Here is a 6,000-nt window from a genome sequence, read left to right on the forward strand (position 1 = left end):
CTCCCTTCCTTCCCAGGGCAGTGACAGTAGTGACAAAGGGAAAGAAACTTGGTCCAAGAACCAGGGCTGTGAGTTCCAGGGCCAGGTCTCCTGCTCACCGGCTGTGTGGCTTTCGGCAAGGCCTGCAACACCTCTGGGCCTCAGTTTCCCCGTCAGTAAAATGGGGCTCCTCTCCTGCCTGGCCCACATGTGGCATGGAGAGCCCGTGAGCCACTCCTGCATGCCAGCCGCAGGGTGTCAGACCACGCCTCCAGGTCCTCGCGGTCTCCCCCGCCTGCTGCACTCAGAGTCCTCCAAGGAGAAGGGGGCCCCCCCTTTTGGCTCTCACACTAGTCATGCCTCAGGACCCCCGGAGCAAGTAGGCGCTCCAACAGGGTGGAGAGGGGGGTCCTCCTGGAGCCATGCTGTGCTTCCAGAAGGCCCTGGCCCACCCACTAGAGCCCTTGAGCCATTCACTAGCCCAGGCAGAGGATGGAGCGGAACGCGACTGCAGCCCCTCTCGCCTTCCCTCACCGAGTCTTGCTTGGGTTCGACTCTTTCCCAACTCGGGGTGAGGGCTGTGGCCCTGCCGCTCTCCACCCAGGGCTGGACGGCAGGACTGAGAAGGGGTGCAAGCAGAAGCCTGCCTTCCAGGGGTCCTGCTCTGCCACAACCTGTACCCCTGTGTGCCTCAGAGACTCTGTCCTCATTCCAGCCCCAGCGCTCTCCTTCCTAGGTGCCCCCAGGAGGGCAAGTAGGATTCAGACGAGGTCACCAAATTCCAGACTGTCAGAAGGTCCCAAGAGGTACAGTCAAGAGTCCCCAGTTGCCAGGTCAGAAAGCTGAAGCCTAGAGGAGGAGCCTGTCTGAGGCCACAGGCTTCAGCAGATGCTCAAGGAAGGCTCCCGGGGAGGCACAGTGCTCCTGGGGGATGGGGGACTGGAGGGGCAGAAGGTGGGAATGAGCGAGACTGCGGCAGGAGGAGAGGAGGGGAGGAGGTGCCAACCACCTTCAAGCCTGAACCAAAAAAAGGTTATTCCTTAGAAACCACCTTCCAAGAAAACAGTGTGGGGTTTGCTGGGTGGTAAGGGGCTGGGTGCCAAACAGGTTCCCTCTTGGTCCATGGCAGTGCCTGTGTGCCAAGCCCCTCCCCTCTGCATTGGGGGTCCGTCAGCATCTGCACTGGCCCCACACCTGATGCCCACCCCTGGGGCCAGCCTCCTGAGGAAGGTTCCTGCTTGCCCTGCTGCTTCAGACTGAGTGAGGTTAACAACACCTGCCCTTCCAGCTCGGAGCAGGGGGATCACTCCCCAGCTCCCACCAAGCATCTCCCCTTTATGGTCAAGATACCAAGGCCCCCTTGGCCACCCTCCAAGACCTCTGAGCCCTGCTGGTCATGCCCAGGAATGGTCCCAACACAGCTACTCCTCACTGTGGCCAAGTTGGGTACACACCCAACTACAGCCTTTTTTGGGAAGCCCCACCTCCACATAAACCCCTTGCTGTCCCCCAGACTGAGGCCTACAGGCAGTGGCCATGGGCAGGGTGGGCACCAGCCAGCTAAGGAGAATGAGAGGCACTGCCCACACCCTGGAAACTTCACTAGGGAATCACAAGGATTCAGATCAAGAGAGCAGCTAGGACTCGGGACCCAAGGGCTCACCTGACACGCATCACCCTGGAAATTCAGCAGAACTTTCTCTTAGAAAGTCCTAAAAACGCTTCAACAGAGAAACTCAAGGTATGGAAGACAGGGGAAGCAGGTATGGATTTTGGTTCCCATTTGCCCTAGCTAAGTGAAATCATTCTTTTAAAAAAAAAAAAAATTTAATCCACTTTGAGCCCCTGGTTATCAGGTGGGAAATTCAGTGTCCTGAGTCATTTTACTCTCATGCTAGAAGCCTCAAAAGGCCCAGAACATCAGAGAGGGACCCTGTGGTTTCGCTGCCTTCTAGTCATTGCATGCAGGCTTGATGAATGAACACTTGAGGGCAGGTGTCTGCTTCCTGCAAAGCCTGGGCATAAGGACACCACGCAGCATGTCCCTTGAGGTTCATACATCCTCAGGGCATCACCAGGAGCAGGACATGGTCCTTGCTACTAGCACAGCCACAGGCCCCCATCTCCCGGGTCTGGGGGAAGCTATCTTGCCTTTTTTCCTCTGCCTGCTTCTACCACAACCTCCCTAACTCCGCCCTCCTTTCCTCTTCCCATTTGGGACAAACTTCCATCACCCCAGGACTTCTCTGGTGGCTCAGACGGTAAAGTGTCTGACTACAATGCAGGAGACCCAGAAGTTCAATCCCTGGGTGGGGAAGATCCCCTGGAGAAGGAAATGGCAACTGACTCCAGTACTCTGAAAATCCCATGGACGGAGGATCCTGGTAGGCTACAGTCCATGGGGTTGCAAAGAGTTGGACGTGACTGAGCGACTTCACTTTCTTTCTTTCCATCAGCCCACAGTGTGCCTTGCTCACAGAAGCCCCCTCAGATCTGGACCTTGAGGTGGGGGAAGCACAAGTACCTCCCAGGGTGGAGAGAGAAAAGGACTGAGCAGGAGAAGACCACTAATGATGATGGTGATGACGTTTAACTTCCTGAACTGTTAGCCACTGACAACGGTGCCAGCCGAAGTGTGAGAGTATTAGTCGCTCAGTCATGTCAAACTCTTTGCGACCTCATGGACTAAAGCCCACAAGGCTCCTCTCTCCATGGGATTCTCCAGGCCAGAATACTGGAGTGGGTTGCCATTTCCTTCTCCAGGGGATCTTCCTGACCCCAGGGATCGAACCCAGGTCGCCTGCATTGCAGGCAGATTCTTTACCATCTGAGCCACGAGGGAAGCCCTAGCCACGCACCAGGCTCTCCCATAAATGCTATACAAAAGTTATCCTACTTAATCCTCACAAAGACCCTATGAGGAAAGGGAATGTTATTATCCCCATTTAGGAGATGGGGACACTGAGGCCTAGAGAACCACCTGACTTGCCCCAGTTCCCTCAGCTAGTAAATAGGAGAGCCAAGATTCAAATGCAGGCAAATTTCTGGAGACAAGGGTGTGGCTTCCAGCAGATCCTCAAGGCACCTGAGACCAGACAGAAAACCATATGCTTGTGCATTGAAGCAGAGCCAGGGCACTACTCAAACCTTCATCTCCTTCCTCCACAGCTCTCTAGATTCATGACTCCTAGAATCAGCAGCTCAAAAAGTGGCCGGGCAAGGAGAAGCATAATTCCTCTTAGAAGTAGTGGAATTCATGTCTAGATTGTTCTTTATGGGAAGGGGAAGGCATAGACAAAATAGATAATCCATCAACTGGTCTAGTCAAGAAAATAATACCAAATATGTGGTTAGAAAGGAAGTAATAACACAGCTATAGACATGACTTTTGAAATTTAAGAGAATAGTACATGCATTTTCCATGCTTATTAATGAGTGCTTCAACATTAAAAACAATATTCTAGTAATATATTTGTAAATTTCCAAAATGGACTCAATGAATGAAAAACCTATAACTACAGAAGAAATTTTACAATTGTTCTCTAAAAAAGATACAAAACATAGAGAGTATTCTTATGAGTTCTTCCAAACTAGAAAAACAGTCATTTCTATTTCTCTAAACTTTTCCAGAGCACATGGGGGAAATGATGGATGGGTTTTATGCATCCAAATTGATTTTATAAAGTTCACATACTCCTGACACTCAAATCTGACAAAGATAAGTGTCCTCCCTCCTGACCTTCATGATGATAAACCACAGACAAGTTTTACTTCGGCAGTGTATACAAAACCCTGGATAAAAGGTCAGCAAGTGAAATCCTGTTATGGTGTTGCCTAAAGAGGTCAGAGTTGCCCACAATTGTACAACACCCAGTGTTTGGTATGCTTTCCTGGTCCCCAGACTTGTGCTGGGGCAAAACTGGACCCTATATCTGGATCCAGGCAGTTTGGACCCAACATTCCTTTTGTACAGTCCTAAGTGCTCCTCTCAGGAAGCAGAGAGAATAAAATGGAGCAGGTGTGCAAAGCTTGCAAAAAATACAAAAGGGTTACAGTTTGAATAATTGCTGCTTGCTAGAACCTTGCAGTCAGCTGAAATGCCACATTAGGTTGATAATTTGTCACTTCGTTTCCTTTTTGAGAAGTTCTCAAGTGTTTGTTTGTTTTTAAATAAGTTACTTTCTTGTTTTCTCCCTGCTGGGTTTGGCCACCTCTGATTAAATAGTCAAGTCCTGGTTGGAATTCCTTCTTTTCTGTATCAATATGCATACCCCCAAAACACTTGGGGACAGTGCCTATGGTGACCAGGGCAACATAACCCTGGATTCAAGGTATTTGATCCAAGTGGCAGGGTACCCATGGCATGGCCTCTGTCTGGGGTTCCAGAAAGCTAGGAGCTTCTCAGCCAGCAAATAGGACTGTCATTGCCCTAGGAAGCCACTAGATGGCGCAGGACTCTATTTCCAGGATGTGATGTGCTAAGTCGCTCAGTCATATCCAACCCTTTGCGACCCCATGGACTACAGCCCAACAGGCTCCTCTGTTCATGGAATTCTCCAGGCAAGAATACTGGAGTGGGAAGCCATTCCCTTCTCCAGGGGATCTTCCCGACCCAGGGATCAAATCCGGTTCTCCCACATTGCAGGCAGATTCTTTACCATCTGAGTCATCAGGGAAGCCCCATTTCCAGGATATGTGACATCAAAGTCCATTTCATTTCTGATTCACAGCTATTGTTTCTTTCACTTTTAAAATATAATTCAGATATATTAAAGACTAATCTGCATACAGTAAAATTCACCCATTTTAGGCATACATTTTGATGAGTTTTGACAAGTATGTGTAGTTGTAGAAACCCCCCACCCCAATCAGGATGTAAAATATTTCCATGACCCTTAAGTTTTCTTATGAGTCTTTGTAGTCAATTTTCTACCTCCACCCACGTCTCCTGGCAACTATTAATCTGCTTTCTGTCCCTATAGTTTTGTCTTTTCCAGAATCTCATATAAATGGAATGATTCAGTATGTGGCCTTTTGTATCTGTCTTCCTCCACTTGACATAATGCTTTTGAAACTCATCCATGTTGTATCAACAGCTTGTTCCTTTTTATTGCTGAGAAGTATTCCACTGTGTGGACCACAGTTTGTTTTTCCATTTATATCAGAAATTATGTATTTGGGTTGCTTCTGGTTTGGGGTCATTACAAAAACAAAAAACTTCTGTCAATACTCACATACAGGTCTTTGAGTGGGCATACATTTTTTTTCTTGGGTAAATATCTAGGAATGAGTTTCTCAGTCGTATAAGTGTATGTTTAACTGTACACGAAACTGCCAAACTGTTTTCCAAAGTGGCTGTTGCTCCACAAAGTAACTATTGCCAGCACTTCATATTGTGTGTGTGTGTGTGTTTTTAAACCATTCTAGTCAGTAAGTACTGTTATTTCATTGTGGTTTTAATTTTCATTTCCCAAATGACTAATAATGTTAAGCATCTGTTCACATACATATTTTCCATCATATCTCATGTCTGATGAAGTTTCTGTTCAAATCCTTTGCCCATTTTTAATTGTCTGTCTTATTACAGAGTTGGAAGAGTTATCTATTCTAGATACAAATACTTTATCAGTTAAATGTTTTGCAAATATTTTTTCCCAATCTGTGGTTTGTATTTTCATTTTCTTACTAGTAATTTTGAAAGCACAGAAGTTTTAAATTTTGGTGAAAGTCAATATAATCAAGAGTTTTTTTCTTTTATGGATTGTACTATTTATTTCATCTAAGAAATCTCTACCTAAACAAAGTCATAGTCTCCTCTATTTTCTAACATAAATACATAGTGCGATAGCTTCCAAATGCTGCTTTAAAATTTGATAAATTGTGTTTTCACTTTCATTTAATTAAAATATTTCTAATTATTTTCATTTTTTTCCTTTGAATCATGAGTTATTTAAAAATGTTTTTTTTTTTGAAGTGGTTTGCTTTTTTCCATGTTGTTTATTTCATTACATGTTCTGTAGA

Source organism: Odocoileus virginianus, chromosome 16, assembly GCF_023699985.2.
Source record: "Odocoileus virginianus isolate 20LAN1187 ecotype Illinois chromosome 16, Ovbor_1.2, whole genome shotgun sequence".
Lineage (NCBI taxonomy): Eukaryota > Metazoa > Chordata > Mammalia > Artiodactyla > Cervidae > Odocoileus > Odocoileus virginianus.